Here is a 24,348-nt window from a genome sequence, read left to right on the forward strand (position 1 = left end):
TGCCACGGATGACGTCTCTGCCTGCTCGCGTCCATGCATGTCTCTGAGGGTTTGTGAGAGCTCCGAGAGCACACGGCGCACAGCAGCAAGTTCAGCACAAACGTCTTTGGACGTCGCATGCAGTTCCCCCCTCAGGCTCTCGGTGCTTTTCTCCATTTGTGCTCTCAGGCTCTCGGTGCTTCTCTCCATTTCTCCCCTGAGGCTCTCACTACTTTTCTCTATTTGTGCCCTGAGTGTCTCGGTGGATGTTTCCATGGCTGCCCTGGAACCCCCGCATTCATTTGCATGGTCCTTGAGTAGCGTGGACGCTTCCTGCTGTTGCTCGATCAGCAGGTCGAGGGACTGTTGCCTCTGCTGGGCCATGGACATTTGCGGTGGTGTGACAGGGGGGCTGCTCAACACATGTTGCCTTGGCACAGGACTTGTGGGGGTTGGCCAGTCGTCGTCTTCAGGGTGCCTCTGCGTGGTTTCGTCATGGTGTAGGGGATGGAACATGCAGGGGGATTGGGAAAGGTCATGGATGGTACCTACGTCGCCAGCACTGTTTTCCGTGTCGGAGCATGCTGGCATGACAGCTGTGTCACCTATGGTGCTGCTACCACCAGAGGCAGTGCCATCAGATACGTTCTTTGGGGGGACCTGTGGTGCTGGGGTTGTGGACTTGCTGGCTGCTGGGGTGCCTGTTGCAGTCCCCTCCAGTGTGCTGGCACTTGATTCCTGCTGCTGCCGTGTCTTGATCCTTGCACCTGAGGTGGAGGCTCTTGGGACGTTGGTCCTGGCCCTCTTTGCAGGCGTGCTGGTAGGGGTGTCCTGCAGCTCGTCGTTGGTATCGGACCCTGTGGTGGAGTAAAGAGGGGCGAGCGTTAGTTATGGGTCTGTCGGATTTGGAATGGCAACGTATCAAATGCATTGGGGTGGTACATGAGGCTGATATGGGACTGGGCCTTGGAGGTGGTCTCATTTTCGTGTGGATTGAGGATGCATTCATTTGGCTGCCTGCAGTTAGGGGGTGCATGCTGCACATGTAGGGGTTGTTTATGGCATCTTGATTAATTTGTTTATTCATTCTGACTTTTAGAGGGCGCTGTCAGGGCTAAGTATGTATTGCACTATGGGGTCACATGGTACTGCACATGTTCGTGGTTTGTGGATTTCGCATTGTTTCTCTTGGCAAACCTACCTGATTCTCCGGATGTCGGCACTCCTTTCTCCATCCCTCCGACTCCCTCTATGCTCTCCATTCCTATGGTGGAGGCGCAGATCTCCTCCCAGGGGGTCAACTTGATGGGCGACTCTGATCCCCCCCCGGTAGCTGTGGCGATGTTCCTGTTCGCAGAAAGTATGCTGCGTACGCGGATCCGCAGGTCGTCCCACCGCTTGCGACATTGCTGTGGCGTGCGGGGTGTTGTCCCCACCGCACTTACGCGCTGTGCCACAAGGGCCCATATGGCCTTCTTGTTGGCAAGGGCCGTCCTGGTCATTTGACTGGAGAAGACGACGGCGGCATTTTCCTGCAGGGTCTCGGTCAGCACGGTCAGTTCCTCTCGGGAGAAGTGGACCTGCCGCTTGCGATCACACGCTTTCTTGGCTACCTTTCCCATATTTATTTTTTTAACTGGGGTTGCTAACGGGTTGGGATGTGTGTCAGGGTCGGATTTTTAATGGTTGTGTTGGGATTCGGATTTTATAGTTGTGCGGCGTGCTGTTTCCCGTTCCGGCCACATGCTTTTACTTCCGTTTCCGTATATTTACGGTGCCCGTAATTTGCGGTGCCCGCTCATTACGGTGCCCGCTCATTACGGTGACCGCTAAGATGGGTGGCGGTATTGCACCTGGTGCAGCGTACGGCGGCGGTAAGGGCCGTTTTGGGGTCATTTCCGCCATCGCAGCCTTTCGGATTCCGCCATGGCGTAATGCTCGTGCCCGATGGGTCGTAATTAGCCGCACTTTGCTCCTTCGTGCAATGGCGGAAACGCTATTTACGCTGTTGCGGTCCGGTCAGTCAATTTCCGCAAGGGTCGTAATGAGGGCCAATATGTGTCTCACATTACAACTAACATTATCCAAATTATGGACATTTGCACAATATGCGTCTCATACAATGGCTACCCAACACAAATTATTGACACTCACACAATATATGTCTCATGTAACTGCTTACCTAATGTACATTATGGACACTCGCACAATTTGTGTCTAATATTATAGCTAACCCAACAAAAAATCATAGACACTCGCACAATATGTGTCTCATTCACGGCTCACCCAACACTAACTTTGGACACTCACACAATATGTGTCTGATTATACCACAGTACACTTTATTGTGGACACTCTGTCACTGTCTCATATCTCCATATCACACCAATTATGGACACTCACTCTATCTGTGGCCCTCATTACGATACTGGTGCTAAACCATGGCGCTATTAGCACCATGGTTGGTGCCGGTATCGTAACAAGTCCGCCAATGTTCAATGGGGAATTACCACCCCATTCCAAGGTTGGCGGGGCGGTAATTCCCCATTGAACATTGGCCCTTCCCCATTCCCATTTTCGCACCCTAGGGCTCTATGGGACTGGGAAAGGCGCTAAGTACGGTAGTGCAAATTGCGGTACGGTACTTCGCACCAAGGCCCCCTTGCGGGTCCCTACTTTAACGGCTGGTCTAGACCAGCCGTTCGCTAATGGGTTAATGGTGCCGCAGCCTTTTACGGCGCCGTTAACCCATTAGCACCAGGGTCATAATGAGGCCCTGTGTCTCATATGTCCGTAATACACCCTTAAAAATCAAACTTTTCATCTTTATCACTAGGCATCAAACTTGGCCAGAGCGTGTGTGTATTACCGTACAATTTCTCAAAGTGCATCATTATACATAAAACACCATTATGTATACAGTATACACTTTAATTAGCTCAATTAATTTTCAAAGGATGAACAGGACACTTGGTCAATCAGTGGTGATCAGGCACTGAATTGCCAGCATTACAAAATCATCCTCAAACATTCCCTAATTGCATGCAAGAAATTCGCTGACATGGAGACTTAAAAGTCTCTGAAATGCATGCTAGACTCATAATTGCATTGCATTATCAAATTCTATACTCTTAATTTGACTGCTTTCAAATCTGCCAACAGTTCACAATACTGCTGCAAGAAAATCTAAACTGACTGTATATTAAACCACATCCCAACGTGTGCCATCATATGCCTATAACATTGCCATACTTACACAAAAGATACAGTATCTAAAAATCACATTTAACTTCATACCGCTAACAACATCACCTCATCATCCTCACCCACTTATAATATAATCCCTTTCACGTCTGAAACATGTGCAGCAATGGTAAAAACATTTGTCACATATCACGTATGAACACGTTAGAATCTACATTCTGCTTCTCTTTCTGCTCCTCTCATGCATCTGCTGTCGCTGTAAAATTGTCAATTATTCCTTCATATCTCAGTACCTCATCAATGTTATGTCCACGTCACCATGTTAGAGTGGCACGTGGCAATACACGCTGCAACGTCATCCCCTAGGGGAAGGCAGTCGGCGGATGATTGCAAACCAGTGTGGACATGCCATTAATTAGAGCAGCATGTGCATCACCCATTCCGGCACCCAGCCCCCACACTACACGGCTGGAGCGCCGCAGCACGGGAGGGCCCCACACAACACTGGCCCAGGCGGCTGTGGCAAAAAATAAATAAATAAATTGGTACAAAACACAGCACAGCAGGAGCCCAACAGACATCACAAATGCACGTGCGCTCTCTCAGAGGCCCACCAGCAGTGAGGATCCATGCAGCTACCAGATCAGTGCTCCCCATCCAGTGACTGAAGGAGACAAAGAAAGGGAATCCAGCAATAATCAACACTAGCAAGGTGGGTCCAGGCCCTAGTACTGCTATCAAGGGAGGGTGACTGACCACCCCACACACCGACATGTCTGCTACTCCAGGCCCATCCGCCCCTGCCAGATTAGCACCGGTATTCAGTCCCAATTTCCCACCAAGAGCACAGGGACACCTAGGCATGGCCCCCTTTGACCCATACTCAGAACCACCATCAGTTGGACCTAGATGGGCGTTGTGGATCCAGAAGTTTGAAATGGCCATGGATTGCAGTGATGTGACCAGGCCAATGAAAATGAAGTCCCACCTGCTATTGAATGTAGGAGATGACACATTACACATCTTCAACTCACTCCCATGCGCACTGGATGAGGATGCTCTCACACACCATTTCATGCCGCAACTCAACCCGAATTACGAAACCTTTAACTTCTGCACAACGGTACAATATGAGGCAGAAACCCTCGACACATTTCACACCCGACTGCGGCGGCTAGCCCTTTCTTGTGAATCTGAAAACGTTGACAAGGAAATCAGGTGGCAGATCATAAACAGATGCATTCAGTGAAGGTACAGAGAATAACACTAAGCGAAAGAGGAATCCCTTTACCATGCATATTAGAATATGGCTGACAAAGGGAACTTTCACACGCAAGGACGGCCGACATGAGCACAACCCTGCAAAAGCTACAGATAAAACCTGCTCCCACGATCGCAGCAATCACCAACCGACCATAACCGAGAAGGGACGACAGTGGCCCTACCCAAGACCCTGGGTGGTGCCCCCGAATTACAGGCCCCAATTAATGCAGATGGTGTGGGGGCAACGACATGTCAGACACAACTGCCCAGCCCAGGGCACCACATGTAGCACGTGTGGCCACCTTGACCACTATGCCAAAGTATACCGTTCGTCAGGTACCCCAACAGACCAACGACCACCAGCTGGAAAGACAACACCAAATAACAAGAAGTAGGCAAAAGCAGGTCGAGGTTGAAAACGACTCCTTATCGGCAGAGTCGGAGGACGAGGATGAGAGGTCAATGGCAGCAATCGCAACTCAGCAGCCCCAGAAGAGGAGGGGGAAAGTAAACTTAATATCCGCGCTAGTGCGAGGGAGACAGTGAATGAAGAGACCCTGATGTAATATTCAGACAAATCTGGTCTAACTATTCACAAGGACAAGTGCGAGTTCCTCAAGGAGGAGTACATTTTTTGGGCTACGTGTTCAACAGCAGGGGCATGTCAGCAGACCCCCTTAAGGTTGCTGACATTAAGGGAGAAGTGCCACCAATGACACCTACTGAAGTCTGCAGCTTCTTTGGGATGGCCACGTACTGCTGGAGGTTCATCGCCAACCTGGCCTTGCTATCTGAACCACTACGAGACCTGACCAAATCAGACACCAGATGGGAATGGAAAAAATCATGCCAAGAGGCGTTTGAGAACATCAAAGATTCGGTATTACCCAAATTGGTCATTTACAATTGTTCGAATGAACAATTGACCGAATTTAAAGGGTCACAATTGACCTTTTCACAATTGACCGAATATATATATATATATATATATATATATATATGGGTTTTGGGGGGTTTGGCGTTGGGTGGGGGTTGTGGGGGGTTTCCCCCCACATATATGGTACAATTGACCTTCACAATTCGGTCAATTGTGAAAAGGTCAATTGTCATTCGAGCAGTTGTAAAACGATCAATTCGTATACAACCCAAAGATTCATTATCGGCCAGCACCACCATGGCCTATTATGACACTGGCCTGCAGGTGGAACTATACATGAAAGTGAGCCCCATAGTTTTGGGGGCCGTACTGGTGCAAACCACCCCGGCACGAGAGACACGACCAGTAGCCTACACACCCATGGCCCTCACCCCCACAGAACAACGTTGCTCACACATTGAAAAAGAAGTCTACCTAACCCACTTAGATCAGAATCCTCCTTCCATTCCTTCAGAAGTAGAACTAAAACCTGGCTTCAAGTGCAGGACCACTAGAGCCGTCATCTGATACCTTTCCCTTTAACTACCCATGTCTGCTTCTGTTGTATGCTACGCCCTCCCTGGTACACTACTGTGCACATCCAATGTTTGTAATTACACATGGAAATTTCCTTGTAGACGCATCCCTCTGTAAATATATATAACTGTAATAGCTTAAGCTGTATATATAATGCTTGTAATTGTATATTTAAATTTGCCCTGTATATGTTTTATGGTCTTGCTTTAAATATATGTAAATATATGTAAATGTAACCTTCAAGAAATGCACCCAGATGCCCATGTGCCAGGTGTGCTATACAAATAAACAAAATATAAATACAAATACAAGCCATCGCCGTCCTGAGGGGGTGCAGACATTTCCATTTATATACCTACGGGCAGAAATTCAAAACCTACACAGATTACAAACCACTTGTACCCATTTTCACGGGATGAGCACCCCACCCTCCGGTACGAGTTGGGAAAAGGCTACTGCAGCTGCAACAATACGAGTTTGACCTCACATACAGACCAGGCGCAGACAACCCCACAGATTTTCTGTCTAGGTCCAGTCACCCTCGAGCTGCCACAGCTGCAGAAATATCAGAGTCTGCGGAAATGGAGGAACACATATGTTTGGTCATTCAAGCAACAAAACCAAAGGCTGTCAGCATATCAGAATTGGCAGAGGCCACAACTAGCGACCCCTTTTGCACCCTGACCGAGAACACTATCCTGGCAGGGAAATGGAACTCTTTCCTTAAATAAAAACACATTCATAACACGAATGCAACAAACTTCCTGGCAGGGGTGTTCACAGTCCACCAGAAACTATTAATCATGGACAAAATCCTCCTCGTAAGGAGTACGGCATTCTGGTACTACCTAGGCTGCAGGACTGAATAGTGGCATTGGCACACGAAGGCCACCAGGGCATGATGAGGACCGAAGCACGAGTAAGAGATTGAGTGTGGTTCCCACAGATCGATGCAAAGGTAGAAGCCAATCTATCCTCATGCCTCCCATGCCAGGCCATGGGTCACCGCCACTACCAGAACCCATCAAATCTGCCCCAAGGGGGACAGCCCACTGGGAATCTGTGAGCATAAATTTATGCACTGTGCAAGAAGGGACATAGCTCTTAGTAGCAATCGACGAACACTCACGATACCCGGAAGAGGAAGTCGTTAAATCGACAGCAGCCGAAGTAGTGTTGCCACCCTGAACAAATGTTTACAACGCACAGGCTACCAAGGTACATACAAATTTGCCAAATTCATGGATGACCTCAGATAACACATCACCTCATCACCCCACGATGGCCACAGGCGACCAGCGACGTGGAATGCTTTATGAGGGCAGCACCGAAAACCCCAGGAAAGCTAAGTGACTATATGCAGTAACATGGGACCGTTGGTGGGAATGACACATTTGTAAATATGTCTGTATTTGCATTATCAAGGGGAAAGAAGAGGGATGTTATGTCTATGTCACTGCGTTAAAGCAGCACGTGGCAATAAACACTGCAGCGTCATCCCATAGGGGAAGGCAGTAGGCGGGCGATTGCAAACCAGTGTGGACGTGCCATTAATCACCCATGTCGGCTCCCAACCCCCACACTACACGGGCTGGAGGACCGGAGCACGGGAGGGCCCCACACAACAATCCCTGAATGTACCTGAATGAACTATCTCCTGTTGCCGCCATGGCGAAAAGAAAGGACAAAAAGAAATCAGTTCAAACACTCCCACAAAAGTAAAGTACCTCATGTCCGCTCGTGCCCGTATTTAGAGAGAGATATAAAATATGTCTTCTGGTAGGGAGTGGGGATTCAGGGAATTAGTTCTGGGACAAAAATAAGCCTTTGCCTTTCAAGAAGTAGGGTTTCAGAGGATTCAAACATGAATAAAGCATGTCAACTGCACAAGGATGAGTTTGGGGCATCCACCCATGTACAAATAACCTTCAACATGTCAAAATAATGGCTCTGCAGATCAGCACAAAGACAGAGACCTAGTCTTTAAAATATGTGGCAGTAAGTACTATACAAACACAAGTTTTGTTTTCATGGAAGAATGGTTTCTCATGATTAGCAAAGAGATGTAATGTAAAAAATATGTATACTGCATGGACTAAGGCCCGAGGACATCTAGGCACTAGAAAGACAAGGTGAGAGCTAAACCGATAACAGGATCAGGATATATATGATTTTAAGATCTTGCGGAATTGAGGATACTCTAATGTTTCACAGAGATGCATAGGCAGAGAGTTCCACAAAGTGGGAGGCAACACTGAAAACAGTCTTCCCCTGCCTGAGCCCTATGGAAGTTTGGAACACAAAGCAAGATTTGAGAAGAGTACCAGAGAGTTCTAGTGGGCTTATGAACAGTCAGCTTAAACCCTGGAAATTCTGCACCAGCATTATGAATAGCACAGTGTACTAAGCACAGGGTCATACATTTAATCAGGCTCCTAATAGGGAGCCAGTGAAGCTGACACAGTAGGTCCCTAGAATGTGAAATTCTGGAGGCTCCAAGAGCCTGACTTTAAGAGGCACAGAAGGAGAGAGAGGGCTAAAGGCCACCAGTGTTGATGAGAGTCGATGAGTTGGTAAATTCCCGCAGTGCGCTGACTTTAGGTGGCACAGAAGGAGAGACAGGGCTAAAGGCCACCAGTGTTGATGAGAGTCGATGAGTTGGTAAATTCACGCAGTGCGCTGACTTTAGGTGGCACAGAAGGAGAGACAGGGCTAAAGGCCACTAGTGTTGATGAGAGTCGATGAGTTGGTAAATTCATGCAGTCCGCTGACCTTAGGTGGCACAGAACGAGAGACAGGTCTAAAGGCCACTAGTGTTGATGACAGTCGATGAGTTGGTAAATTCACGCAGTCCGCTGACTTTAGGTGGCACAGAATGAGAGACAGGTATAAAGAACACCAGTGTTGATGAGAGTCGATGAGTTGGTAAATTCACTCAGTCTGCTTACTTTAGGTGGCACAGAACGAGAGACAGTGCTAAAGGCCGCCAGTGTTGATGAGAGTCGATGAGTTGGTAAATTCATGCAGTCCGCTGACTTTAGGTGGCACAGAACGAGAGACAGGGCCAAAGGCCACCAGTGTTGATGAGAGCCGATGAGTTGGTAAATTCACGCAGTCCGGTGACCATAGGTGGCACAGAACGAGAGACAGGGCTAAAGGCCACTAGTGTTGATGAGAGTCGATGAGTTGGTAAATTCACGCAGTCCGCTGACTTTAGGTGGCACAGAAGGAGAGACAGGGCTAAAGGCTGCTAGTGTTGATGAGAGTCGATGAGTTGGTAAATTCACGCAGTCCGCTGACTTTAGGTGGCACAGAACGAGAGACAGGGCGAAAGGCCACTAGTGTTGATGAGAGTCGATGAGTTGGTAAATTCACGCAGTCCGCTGACTTTAGGTGGCACAGAACGAGAGACAGGACTAAAGGCCATTAGTGTTGATGAGAGTCGATGAGTTGGTAAACTCACGCAGTCCGCTGACCTTAGGTGGCACAGAACGAGAGACAGGGCTAAAGGCCACTAGTGTTGATGAGAGTCGATGAGTTGGTAAATTCATGCAGTCCGCTGACTTTAGGTGGCACAGAACGAGAGACAGGGCTAAAGGCCACTAGTGTTGATGAGAGTCGATGAGTTGGTAAATTCACGCAGTCCGCTGACTTTAGGTGGCACAGAACGAGAGACAGGGCTAAAGGCCACTAGTGTTGATGAGAGTCGATGAGTTGGTAAATTCACGCAGTCTGCTGACTTTTGGTGGCACAGAACGAGAGAAAGGGCTAAAGGCCACCAGTGTTGATGAGAGTCGATGAGTTGGTAAATTCACGCAGTCCGGTGACCATAGGTGGCACAGAACGAGAGACAGGGCTAAAGGCCACTAGTGTTGATGAGAGTCGATGAGTTGGTAAAATCACGCAGTCCGCTGACCATAGGTGGCACAGAACGAGAGACAGGGCTAAAGGCCACTAGTGTTGATGAGAGTCGATGAGTTGGTAAAATCACGCAGTCCGCTGACCATAGGTGGCACAGAACGAGAGACAGGGCTAAAGGCCACTAGTGTTGATGAGAGTCGATGAGTTGGTAAATTCACGCAGTCTGCTCACTTTAGGTGGCACAGAACGAGAGACAGGGCTAAAGGCCACTAGTGTTGATGAGAGTCGAAGAGTTGGTAAATTCACGCAGTCCGCTGACTTTAGGTGGCACAGAATGAGAGACAGGGCTAAAGGCCATTAGTGTTGATGAGAGTCGATGAGTTGGTAAACTCACGCAGTCCGCTGACCTTAGGTGGCACAGAACGAGAGACAGGGCTAAAGGCCACTAGTGTTGATGAGAGTCGATGAGTTGGTAAATTCACGCAGTCCGCTGACTTTAGGTGGCACAGAACGAGAGACAGGGCTAAAGGCCACTAGTGTTGATGAGAGTCGATGAGTTGGTAAATTCACGCAGTCCGCTGACTTTTGGTGGCACAGAACAAGAGACAGGGCTAAAGGCCACCAGTGTTGATGAGAGTCGATGAGTTGGTAAATTCACGCAGTGCGCTGACTTTAGGTGGCACAGAAGGAGAGACAGGGCTAAAGGCCACCAGTGTTGATGAGAGTCGATGAGTTGGTAAATTCACGCAGTCCGCTGACTTTAGGTGGCACAGAACCAGAGACAGGTATAAAGGCCACCAGTGTTGATGAGAGTCGATGAGTTGGTAAATTCACGCAGTCTGCTGACTTTAGGTGCCACAGAACGACAGACAGGGCTAAAGGCCACTACTGTTAATGAGAGCCGATGAGTTGGTAAATTCACGCTGTCCACTGACTTTAGGTGGCACAGAAGGAGAGACAGGGCTAAAGGCCACCAGTGTTGATGAGAGTCGATGAGTTGGTAAATTCACGCAGTCCGGTGACCATAGGTGGCACAGAACGAGAGACAGGGCTAAAGGCCACTAGTGTTGATGACAGTTGATGAGTTGGTAAATTCACGCAGTCCGCTGACTTTAGGTGGCACAGAACCAGAGACAGGTATAAAGGCCACCAGTGTTGATGAGAGTCGATGAGTTGGTAAATTCACGCAGTCTGCTGACTTTAGGTGCCACAGAACGACAGACAGGGCTAAAGGCCACTACTGTTAATGAGAGCCGATGAGTTGGTAAATTCACGCTGTCCACTGACTTTAGGTGGCACAGAAGGAGAGACAGGGCTAAAGGCCACCAGTGTTGATGAGAGTCGATGAGTTGGTAAAATCATGCAGTCCGCTGACTTTAGGTGGCACAGAACGAGAGACAGGGCTAAAGGCCATTAGTGTTGATGAGAGTCGATGAGTTGGTAAATTCACGCAGTCCGCTGACTTTAGGTGGCATAGAACGAGAGACAGGGCTAAAGGCCACCAGTGTTGATGAGAGTCGATGAGTTGGTAAATTCACGCAGTGCGCTGACTTTAGGTGGCACAGAAGGAGAGACAGGGCTAAAGGCCGCTAGTGTTGATGAGAGTCGATGAGTTGGTAAATTCACGCAGTCCGCTGACCTTAGGTGGCACAGAACGAGGGACAGGACTAAAGGCACCTAGTGTTGATGAGATTCGATGAGTTGGTAAATTCACGCAGTCCGCTGACCTTAGGTGGCACAGAACGAGAGACAGGGCTAAAGGCCACTAGTGTTGATGACAGTCGATGAGTTGGTAAATTCACGCAGTCCGCTGACTTTAGGTGGCACAGAACGAGAGACAGGGCTAAAGGCCACTAGTGTTAATGAGAGCCGATTAGTTGGTAAATTCACGCAGTCCGCTGACTTTAGGTGGCACAGAACGAGAGACAGGGCTAAAGGCCACTAGTTTTAATGAGAGCCGATTAGTTGGTAAATTCACGCAGTCCGCTGACTTTAGGTGGCACAGAACGAGAGACAGGGCTAAAGGCCACTAGTGTTGATGAGAGCCAATGAGTTGGTAAATTCACGCAGTCCGTTGACTTTAGGTTGCACAGAACGAGGGACAGGGCTAAAGGCCACTAGTGTTGATGAGAGCCGATGAGTTGGTAAATTCACGCAGTCTGTTGACTTTAGGTGGCACGGAACGAGGGACAGGGCTAAAGGCCGCTAGTGTTGATGAGAGTCGATGAGTCGGTAAATTCACGCAGTCTGCTGACTTTAGGTGGCACAGAACGAGAGACAGGGCTAAAGGCCACTAGTGTTGATGAGAGTCGATGAGTTGGTAAATTCATGCAGTCCGCTGACTTTAGGTGGCACAGAACGAGAGACAGGGCTAAAGGCCACTAGTGTTGATGAGAGTCGATGAGTTGGTAAATTCATGCAGTCCGCTGACTTTAGGTGGCACAGAACGAGAGACAGGGTTAAAGGCCACTAGTGTTGATGAGAGTCGATGAGTTGGTAAATTCACGCAGTCCGCTGACTTTAGGTGGCATAGAACGAGAGACAGGGCTAAAGGCCACCAGTGTTGATGAGAGTCGATGAGTTGGTAAATTCACGCAGTGCGCTGACTTTAGGTGGCACAGAAGGATAGACAGGGCTAAAGGCCGCTAATGTTGATGAGAGTCGATGAGTTGGTAAATTCACGCAGTCCGCTGACCTTAGGTGGCACAGAACGAGGGACAGGACTAAAGGCACCTAGTGTTGATGAGATTCGATGAGTTGGTAAATTCACGCAGTCCGCTGACCTTAGGTGGCACAGAACGAGAGACAGGGCTAAAGGCCACTAGTGTTGATGACAGTCGATGAGTTGGTAAATTCACGGAGTCCGCTGACTTTAGGTGGCACAGAACGAGAGACAGGGCTAAAGGCCACTAGTGTTAATGAGAGCCGATTAGTTGGTAAATTCACGCAGTCCGCTGACTTTAGGTGGCACAGAACGAGAGACAGGGCTAAAGGCCACTAGTTTTAATGAGAGCCGATTAGTTGGTAAATTCACGCAGTCCGCTGACTTTAGGTGGCACAGAACGAGAGACAGGGCTAAAGGCCACTAGTGTTGATGAGAGCCAATGAGTTGGTAAATTCACGCAGTCCGTTGACTTTAGGTTGCACAGAACGAGGGACAGGGCTAAAGGCCACTAGTGTTGATGAGAGCCGATGAGTTGGTAAATTCACGCAGTCTGTTGACTTTAGGTGGCACGGAACGAGGGACAGGGCTAAAGGCCGCTAGTGTTGATGAGAGTCGATGAGTCGGTAAATTCACGCAGTCTGCTGACTTTAGGTGGCACAGAACGAGAGACAGGGCTAAAGGCCACTAGTGTTGATGAGAGTCGATGAGTTGGTAAATTCATGCAGTCCGCTGACTTTAGGTGGCACAGAACGAGAGACAGGGCTAAAGGCCACTAGTGTTGATGAGAGTCGATGAGTTGGTAAATTCATGCAGTCCGCTGACTTTAGGTGGCACAGAACGAGAGACAGGGTTAAAGGCCACTAGTGTTGATGAGAGTCGATGAGTTGGTAAATTCACGCAGTCCGCTGACTTTAGGTGGCACAGAACGAGAGACAGGGCTAAAGGCCACTAGTGTTGATGAGAGTCGATGAGTTGGTAAATTCACGCAGTCTGCTGACTTTTGGTGGCACAGAACGAGAGAAAGGGCTAAAGGCCACCAGTGTTGATGAGAGTCGATGAGTTGGTAAATTCACGCAGTCCGGTGACCATAGGTGGCACAGAACGAGAGACAGGGCTAAAGGCCACTAGTGTTGATGAGAGTCGATGAGTTGGTAAAATCACGCAGTCCGCTGACCATAGGTGGCACAGAACGAGAGACAGGGCTAAAGGCCACTAGTGTTGATGAGAGTCGATGAGTTGGTAAAATCACGCAGTCCGCTGACCATAGGTGGCACAGAACGAGAGACAGGGCTAAAGGCCACTAGTGTTGATGAGAGTCGATGAGTTGGTAAATTCACGCAGTCTGCTCACTTTAGGTGGCACAGAACGAGAGACAGGGCTAAAGGCCACTAGTGTTGATGAGAGTCGAAGAGTTGGTAAATTCACGCAGTCCGCTGACTTTAGGTGGCACAGAATGAGAGACAGGGCTAAAGGCCATTAGTGTTGATGAGAGTCGATGAGTTGGTAAACTCACGCAGTCCGCTGACCTTAGGTGGCACAGAACGAGAGACAGGGCTAAAGGCCACTAGTGTTGATGAGAGTCGATGAGTTGGTAAATTCACGCAGTCCGCTGACTTTAGGTGGCACAGAACGAGAGACAGGGCTAAAGGCCACTAGTGTTGATGAGAGTCGATGAGTTGGTAAATTCACGCAGTCCGCTGACTTTTGGTGGCACAGAACAAGAGACAGGGCTAAAGGCCACCAGTGTTGATGAGAGTCGATGAGTTGGTAAATTCACGCAGTGCGCTGACTTTAGGTGGCACAGAAGGAGAGACAGGGCTAAAGGCCACTAGTGTTGATGAGAGTCGATGAGTTGGTAAATTCATGCAGTCCGCTTACCTAAGGTGGCACAGAACGAGAGACAGGGCTAAAGGCCACTAGTGTTGATGACAGTTGATGAGTTGGTAAATTCACGCAGTCCGCTGACTTTAGGTGGCACAGAACCAGAGACAGGTATAAAGGCCACCAGTGTTGATGAGAGTCGATGAGTTGGTAAATTCACGCAGTCTGCTGACTTTAGGTGCCACAGAACGACAGACAGGGCTAAAGGCCACTACTGTTAATGAGAGCCGATGAGTTGGTAAATTCACGCTGTCCACTGACTTTAGGTGGCACAGAAGGAGAGACAGGGCTAAAGGCCACCAGTGTTGATGAGAGTCGATGAGTTGGTAAATTCACGCAGTCCGGTGACCATAGGTGGCACAGAACGAGAGACAGGGCTAAAGGCCACTAGTGTTGATGAGAGTCGATGAGTTGGTAAAATCATGCAGTCCGCTGACTTTAGGTGGCACAGAACGAGAGACAGGGCTAAAGGCCATTAGTGTTGATGAGAGTCGATGAGTTGGTAAATTCACGCAGTCCGCTGACTTTAGGTGGCATAGAACGAGAGACAGGGCTAAAGGCCACCAGTGTTGATGAGAGTCGATGAATTGGTAAATTCACGCAGTGCACTGACTTTAGGTGGCACAGAACGAGAGAAAGGGCTAAAGGCCACCAGTGTTGATGAGAGTCGATGAGTTGGTAAATTCACGCAGTCCGGTGACCATAGGTGGCACAGAACGAGAGACAGGGCTAAAGGCCACTAGTGTTGATGAGAGTCGATGAGTTGGTAAAATCACGCAGTCCGCTGACCATAGGTGGCACAGAACGAGAGACAGGGCTAAAGGCCACTAGTGTTGATGAGAGTCGATGAGTTGGTAAAATCACGCAGTCCGCTGACCATAGGTGGCACAGAACGAGAGACAGGGCTAAAGGCCACTAGTGTTGATGAGAGTCGATGAGTTGGTAAATTCACGCAGTCTGCTCACTTTAGGTGGCACAGAACGAGAGACAGGGCTAAAGGCCACTAGTGTTGATGAGAGTCGAAGAGTTGGTAAATTCACGCAGTCCGCTGACTTTAGGTGGCACAGAATGAGAGACAGGGCTAAAGGCCATTAGTGTTGATGAGAGTCGATGAGTTGGTAAACTCACGCAGTCCGCTGACCTTAGGTGGCACAGAACGAGAGACAGGGCTAAAGGCCACTAGTGTTGATGAGAGTCGATGAGTTGGTAAATTCACGCAGTCCGCTGACTTTAGGTGGCACAGAACGAGAGACAGGGCTAAAGGCCACTAGTGTTGATGAGAGTCGATGAGTTGGTAAATTCACGCAGTCCGCTGACTTTTGGTGGCACAGAACAAGAGACAGGGCTAAAGGCCACCAGTGTTGATGAGAGTCGATGAGTTGGTAAATTCACGCAGTGCGCTGACTTTAGGTGGCACAGAAGGAGAGACAGGGCTAAAGGCCACTAGTGTTGATGAGAGTCGATGAGTTGGTAAATTCATGCAGTCCGCTTACCTAAGGTGGCACAGAACGAGAGACAGGGCTAAAGGCCACTAGTGTTGATGACAGTTGATGAGTTGGTAAATTCACGCAGTCCGCTGACTTTAGGTGGCACAGAACCAGAGACAGGTATAAAGGCCACCAGTGTTGATGAGAGTCGATGAGTTGGTAAATTCACGCAGTCTGCTGACTTTAGGTGCCACAGAACGACAGACAGGGCTAAAGGCCACTACTGTTAATGAGAGCCGATGAGTTGGTAAATTCACGCTGTCCACTGACTTTAGGTGGCACAGAAGGAGAGACAGGGCTAAAGGCCACCAGTGTTGATGAGAGTCGATGAGTTGGTAAATTCACGCAGTCCGGTGACCATAGGTGGCACAGAACGAGAGACAGGGCTAAAGGCCACTAGTGTTGATGAGAGTCGATGAGTTGGTAAAATCATGCAGTCCGCTGACTTTAGGTGGCACAGAACGAGAGACAGGGCTAAAGGCCATTAGTGTTGATGAGAGTCGATGAGTTGGTAAATTCACGCAGTCCGCTGACTTTAGGTGGCATAGAACGAGAGACAGGGCTAAAGGCCACCAGTCTTGATGAGAGTCGATGAATTGGTAAATTCACGCAGTGCACTGACTTTAGGTGGCACAGAAGGAGAGACAGGGCTAAAGGCCGCTAGTGTTGATGAGAGTCGATGAGTTGGTAAATTCACGCAGTCCGCTGACCTTAGGTGGCACAGAACGAGAGACAGGACTAAAGGCAGCTAGTGTTGATGAGATTCGATGAGTTGGTAAATTCACGCAGTCCGCTGACCTTAGGTGGCACAGAACGAGAGACAGGGCTAAAGGCCACTAGTGTTGATGACAGTCGATGAGTTGGTAAATTCACGCAGTCCGCTGACTTTAGGTGGCACAGAACGAGAGACAGGGCTAAAGGCCACTAGTGTTGATGAGAGCCGATTAGTTGGTAAATTCACGCAGTCCGCTGACTTTAGGTGGCACAGAACGAGAGACAGGGCTAAAGGCCACTAGTGTTAATGAGAGGCGATTAGTTGGTAAATTCACGCAGTCCGCTGACTTTAGGTGGCACAGAACGAGAGACAGGGCTAAAGGCCACTAGTGTTGATGAGAGCCGATGAGTTGGTAAATTCACGCAGTCCGTTGACTTTAGGTGGCACAGAACGAGGGACAGGGCTAAAGGCCACTAGTGTTGATGAGAGCCGATGAGTTGGTAAATTCACGCAGTCTGTTGACTTTAGGTGGCACGGAACGAGGGACAGGGCTAAAGGCCGCTAGTGTTGATGAGAGTCGATGAGTCGGTAAATTCACGCAGTCTGCTGACTTTAAGTGGCACGGAACGAGAGACAGGGCTAAAGGCCGCTAGTGTTGATGAGAGTCGATGAGTCGGTAAATTCACGCAGTCCGTTGACTTTAGGTGGCACGGAACGAGAGACAGGGCTAAAGGCCACTAGTGTTGATGAGAGTCGATGAGTTGGTAAATTCACGCAGTCCGCTGACTTTAGGTGGCACAGAACGAGAGACAGGGCTAAAGGCCACTAGTGTTAATGAGAGCCGATGAGTTGGTAAATTCACGCAGTCCACTGACTTTAGGTGGCACAGAACGAGAGACAGGGCCAAAGGCCACTAGTGTTGATGGGAGTCGATGAGTTGGTAAATTCACGCAGTCTGCTGACTTTAGGTGGCACAGAACGAGAGACAGGGCTAAAGGCCGCTAGTGTTGATGAGAGTCGATGAGTTGGTAAATTCACGCAGTCCGCTGACTTTAGGTGGCACAGAAGGAGAGACAGGGCTAAAGGCCGCTAGTGTTGATGAGAGTCGATGAGTTGGTAAATTCACGCAGTCCGCTGACTTTAGGTGGCACAGAACGAGAGACAGGGCTAAAGGCCACTAGTGTTGATGAGAGTCGATGAGTTGGTAAACTCACGCAGTCCGCTGACCTTAGGTGGCACAGAACGAGAGACAGGGCTAAAGGCCACTAGTGTTGATGAGAGTCGATGAGTTGGTAAATTCACGCAGTCCGCTGACTTTAGGTGGCACAGAACGAGAGACAGGGCTAAAGGCCACTAGTGTTGATGAGAGTCGATGAGTTGGTAAATTCACGAAGTCCGCTGACTTTAGGTGGCACAGAACGAGAGAAGGGCTAAAGGCCACTAGTGTTGATGAGAGTCGATGAGTTGGTAAATTCACGCAGTCTGCTGACTTTTGGTGGCACAGAACGAGAGAAAGGGCTAAAGGCCACCAGTGTTGATGAGAGTCGATGAGTTGGTAAATTCACGCAGTGCGCTGACTTTAGGTGGCACAGAAGGATAGACAGGGCTAAAGGCCGCTAATGTTGATGAGAGTCGATGAGTTGGTAAATTCACGCAGTCCGCTGACCTTAGGTGGCACAGAACGAGGGACAGGACTAAAGGCACCTAGTGTTGATGAGATTCGATGAGTTGGTAAATTCACGCAGTCCGCTGACCTTAGGTGGCACAGAACGAGAGACAGGGCTAAAGGCCACTAGTGTTGATGACAGTCGATGAGTTGGTAAATTCACGGAGTCCGCTGACTTTAGGTGGCACAGAACGAGAGACAGGGCTAAAGGCCACTAGTGTTAATGAGAGCCGATTAGTTGGTAAATTCACGCAGTCCGCTGACTTTAGGTGGCACAGAACGAGAGACAGGGCTAAAGGCCACTAGTTTTAATGAGAGCCGATTAGTTGGTAAATTCACGCAGTCCGCTGACTTTAGGTGGCACAGAACGAGAGACAGGGCTAAAGGCCACTAGTGTTGATGAGAGCCAATGAGTTGGTAAATTCACGCAGTCCGTTGACTTTAGGTTGCACAGAACGAGGGACAGGGCTAAAGGCCACTAGTGTTGATGAGAGCCGATGAGTTGGTAAATTCACGCAGTCTGTTGACTTTAGGTGGCACGGAACGAGGGACAGGGCTAAAGGCCGCTAGTGTTGATGAGAGTCGATGAGTCGGTAAATTCACGCAGTCTGCTGACTTTAGGTGGCACAGAACGAGAGACAGGGCTAAAGGCCACTAGTGTTGATGAGAGTCGATGAGTTGGTAAATTCATGCAGTCCGCTGACTTTAGGTGGCACAGAACGAGAGACAGGGCTAAAGGCCACTAGTGTTGATGAGAGTCGATGAGTTGGTAAATTCATGCAGTCCGCTGACTTTAGGTGGCACAGAACGAGAGACAGGGTTAAAGGCCACTAGTGTTGATGAGAGTCGATGAGTTGGTAAATTCACGCAGTCCGCTGACTTTAGGTGGCACAGAACGAGAGACAGGGCTAAAGGCCACTAGTGTTGATGAGAGTCGATGAGTTGGTAAATTCACGCAGTCTGCTGACTTTTGGTGGCACAGAACGAGAGAAAGGGCTAAAGGCCACCAGTGTTGATGAGAGTCGATGAGTTGGTAAATTCACGCAGTCCGGTGACCATAGGTGGCACAGAACGAGAGACAGGGCTAAAGGCCACTAGTGTTGATGAGAGTCGATGAGTTGGTAAAATCACGCAGTCCGCTGACCATAGGTGGCACAGAACGAGAGACAGGGCTAAAGGCCACTAGTGTTGATGAGAGTCGATGAGTTGGTAAAATCACGCAGTCCGCTGACCATAGGTGGCACAGAACGAGAGACAGGGCTAAAGGCCACTAGTGTTGATGAGAGTCGATGAGTTGGTAAATTCACGCAGTCTGCTCACTTTAGGTGGCACAGAACGAGAGACAGGGCTAAAGGCCACTAGTGTTGATGAGAGTCGAAGAGTTGGTAAATTCACGCAGTCCGCTGACTTTAGGTGGCACAGAATGAGAGACAGGGCTAAAGGCCATTAGTGTTGATGAGAGTCGATGAGTTGGTAAACTCACGCAGTCCGCTGACCTTAGGTGGCACAGAACGAGAGACAGGGCTAAAGGCCACTAGTGTTGATGAGAGTCGATGAGTTGGTAAATTCACGCAGTCCGCTGACTTTAGGTGGCACAGAACGAGAGACAGGGCTAAAGGCCACTAGTGTTGATGAGAGTCGATGAGTTGGTAAATTCACGCAGTCCGCTGACTTTTGGTGGCACAGAACAAGAGACAGGGCTAAAGGCCACCAGTGTTGATGAGAGTCGATGAGTTGGTAAATTCACGCAGTGCGCTGACTTTAGGTGGCACAGAAGGAGAGACAGGGCTAAAGGCCACTAGTGTTGATGAGAGTCGATGAGTTGGTAAATTCATGCAGTCCGCTTACCTAAGGTGGCACAGAACGAGAGACAGGGCTAAAGGCCACTAGTGTTGATGACAGTTGATGAGTTGGTAAATTCACGCAGTCCGCTGACTTTAGGTGGCACAGAACCAGAGACAGGTATAAAGGCCACCAGTGTTGATGAGAGTCGATGAGTTGGTAAATTCACGCAGTCTGCTGACTTTAGGTGCCACAGAACGACAGACAGGGCTAAAGGCCACTACTGTTAATGAGAGCCGATGAGTTGGTAAATTCACGCTGTCCACTGACTTTAGGTGGCACAGAAGGAGAGACAGGGCTAAAGGCCACCAGTGTTGATGAGAGTCGATGAGTTGGTAAATTCACGCAGTCCGGTGACCATAGGTGGCACAGAACGAGAGACAGGGCTAAAGGCCACTAGTGTTGATGAGAGTCGATGAGTTGGTAAAATCATGCAGTCCGCTGACTTTAGGTGGCACAGAACGAGAGACAGGGCTAAAGGCCATTAGTGTTGATGAGAGTCGATGAGTTGGTAAATTCACGCAGTCCGCTGACTTTAGGTGGCATAGAACGAGAGACAGGGCTAAAGGCCACCAGTGTTGATGAGAGTCGATGAATTGGTAAATTCACGCAGTGCACTGACTTTAGGTGGCACAGAACGAGAGAAAGGGCTAAAGGCCACCAGTGTTGATGAGAGTCGATGAGTTGGTAAATTCACGCAGTCCGGTGACCATAGGTGGCACAGAACGAGAGACAGGGCTAAAGGCCACTAGTGTTGATGAGAGTCGATGAGTTGGTAAAATCACGCAGTCCGCTGACCATAGGTGGCACAGAACGAGAGACAGGGCTAAAGGCCACTAGTGTTGATGAGAGTCGATGAGTTGGTAAAATCACGCAGTCCGCTGACCATAGGTGGCACAGAACGAGAGACAGGGCTAAAGGCCACTAGTGTTGATGAGAGTCGATGAGTTGGTAAATTCACGCAGTCTGCTCACTTTAGGTGGCACAGAACGAGAGACAGGGCTAAAGGCCACTAGTGTTGATGAGAGTCGAAGAGTTGGTAAATTCACGCAGTCCGCTGACTTTAGGTGGCACAGAATGAGAGACAGGGCTAAAGGCCATTAGTGTTGATGAGAGTCGATGAGTTGGTAAACTCACGCAGTCCGCTGACCTTAGGTGGCACAGAACGAGAGACAGGGCTAAAGGCCACTAGTGTTGATGAGAGTCGATGAGTTGGTAAATTCACGCAGTCCGCTGACTTTAGGTGGCACAGAACGAGAGACAGGGCTAAAGGCCACTAGTGTTGATGAGAGTCGATGAGTTGGTAAATTCACGCAGTCCGCTGACTTTTGGTGGCACAGAACAAGAGACAGGGCTAAAGGCCACCAGTGTTGATGAGAGTCGATGAGTTGGTAAATTCACGCAGTGCGCTGACTTTAGGTGGCACAGAAGGAGAGACAGGGCTAAAGGCCACTAGTGTTGATGAGAGTCGATGAGTTGGTAAATTCATGCAGTCCGCTTACCTAAGGTGGCACAGAACGAGAGACAGGGCTAAAGGCCACTAGTGTTGATGACAGTTGATGAGTTGGTAAATTCACGCAGTCCGCTGACTTTAGGTGGCACAGAACCAGAGACAGGTATAAAGGCCACCAGTGTTGATGAGAGTCGATGAGTTGGTAAATTCACGCAGTCTGCTGACTTTAGGTGCCACAGAACGACAGACAGGGCTAAAGGCCACTACTGTTAATGAGAGCCGATGAGTTGGTAAATTCACGCTGTCCACTGACTTTAGGTGGCACAGAAGGAGAGACAGGGCTAAAGGCCACCAGTGTTGATGAGAGTCGATGAGTTGGTAAATTCACGCAGTCCGGTGACCATAGGTGGCACAGAACGAGAGACAGGGCTAAAGGCCACTAGTGTTGATGAGAGTCGATGAGTTGGTAAAATCATGCAGTCCGCTGACTTTAGGTGGCACAGAACGAGAGACAGGGCTAAAGGCCATTAGTGTTGATGAGAGTCGATGAGTTGGTAAATTCACGCAGTCCGCTGACTTTAGGTGGCATAGAACGAGAGACAGGGCTAAAGGCCACCAGTCTTGATGAGAGTCGATGAATTGGTAAATTCACGCAGTGCACTGACTTTAGGTGGCACAGAAGGAGAGACAGGGCTAAAGGCCGCTAGTGTTGATGAGAGTCGATGAGTTGGTAAATTCACGCAGTCCGCTGACCTTAGGTGGCACAGAACGAGAGACAGGACTAAAGGCAGCTAGTGTTGATGAGATTCGATGAGTTGGTAAATTCACGCAGTCCGCTGACCTTAGGTGGCACAGAACGAGAGACAGGGCTAAAGGCCACTAGTGTTGATGACAGTCGATGAGTTGGTAAATTCACGCAGTCCGCTGACTTTAGGTGGCACAGAACGAGAGACAGGGCTAAAGGCCACTAGTGTTGATGAGAGCCGATTAGTTGGTAAATTCACGCAGTCCGCTGACTTTAGGTGGCACAGAACGAGAGACAGGGCTAAAGGCCACTAGTGTTAATGAGAGGCGATTAGTTGGTAAATTCACGCAGTCCGCTGACTTTAGGTGGCACAGAACGAGAGACAGGGCTAAAGGCCACTAGTGTTGATGAGAGCCGATGAGTTGGTAAATTCACGCAGTCCGTTGACTTTAGGTGGCACAGAACGAGGGACAGGGCTAAAGGCCACTAGTGTTGATGAGAGCCGATGAGTTGGTAAATTCACGCAGTCTGTTGACTTTAGGTGGCACGGAACGAGGGACAGGGCTAAAGGCCGCTAGTGTTGATGAGAGTCGATGAGTCGGTAAATTCACGCAGTCTGCTGACTTTAAGTGGCACGGAACGAGAGACAGGGCTAAAGGCCGCTAGTGTTGATGAGAGTCGATGAGTCGGTAAATTCACGCAGTCCGTTGACTTTAGGTGGCACGGAACGAGAGACAGGGCTAAAGGCCACTAGTGTTGATGAGAGTCGATGAGTTGGTAAATTCACGCAGTCCGCTGACTTTAGGTGGCACAGAACGAGAGACAGGGCTAAAGGCCACTAGTGTTAATGAGAGCCGATGAGTTGGTAAATTCACGCAGTCCACTGACTTTAGGTGGCACAGAACGAGAGACAGGGCCAAAGGCCACTAGTGTTGATGGGAGTCGATGAGTTGGTAAATTCACGCAGTCTGCTGACTTTAGGTGGCACAGAACGAGAGACAGGGCTAAAGGCCGCTAGTGTTGATGAGAGTCGATGAGTTGGTAAATTCACGCAGTCCGCTGACTTTAGGTGGCACAGAAGGAGAGACAGGGCTAAAGGCCGCTAGTGTTGATGAGAGTCGATGAGTTGGTAAATTCACGCAGTCCGCTGACTTTAGGTGGCACAGAACGAGAGACAGGGCTAAAGGCCACTAGTGTTGATGAGAGTCGATGAGTTGGTAAACTCACGCAGTCCGCTGACCTTAGGTGGCACAGAACGAGAGACAGGGCTAAAGGCCACTAGTGTTGATGAGAGTCGATGAGTTGGTAAATTCACGCAGTCCGCTGACTTTAGGTGGCACAGAACGAGAGACAGGGCTAAAGGCCACTAGTGTTGATGAGAGTCGATGAGTTGGTAAATTCACGAAGTCCGCTGACTTTAGGTGGCACAGAACGAGAGAAGGGCTAAAGGCCACTAGTGTTGATGAGAGTCGATGAGTTGGTAAATTCACGCAGTCTGCTGACTTTTGGTGGCACAGAACGAGAGAAAGGGCTAAAGGCCACCAGTGTTGATGAGAGTCGATGAGTTGGTAAATTCACGCAGTCCGGTGATCATAGGTGGCACAGAACGAGAGACAGGGCTAAAGGCCACTAGTGTTGATGAGAGTCAATGAGTTGGTAAAATCATGCAGTCCGCTGACCATAGGTGGCACAGAACGAGAGACAGGGCTAAAGGCCACTAGTGTTGATGAGAGTCGATGAGTTGGTAAAATCACACAGTCCGCTGACCATAGGTGGCACAGAACGAGAGACAGGGCTAAAGGCCACTAGTGTTGGTGAGAGTCGATGAGTTGGTAAATTCACGCAGTCTGCTCACTTTAGGTGGCACAGAACGAGAGACAGGGCTAAAGGCCACTAGTGTTGATGAGAGTCGAAGAGTTGGTAAATTCACGCAGTCCGCTGACTTTAGGTGGCACAGAATGAGAGACAGGGCTAAAGGCCATTAGTGTTGATGAGAGTCGATGAGTTGGTAAACTCACGCAGTCCGCTGACCTTAGGTGGCACAGAACGAGAGACAGGGCTAAAGGCCACTAGTGTTGATGAGAGTCGATGAGTTGGTAAATTCACGCAGTCCGCTGACTTTAGGTGGCACAGA

This window comes from Ambystoma mexicanum, chromosome 6p (genome assembly GCF_040938575.1).
Source record: "Ambystoma mexicanum isolate Mex_15411 chromosome 6p, UKY_AmexF1_1, whole genome shotgun sequence".
Lineage (NCBI taxonomy): Eukaryota > Metazoa > Chordata > Amphibia > Caudata > Ambystomatidae > Ambystoma > Ambystoma mexicanum.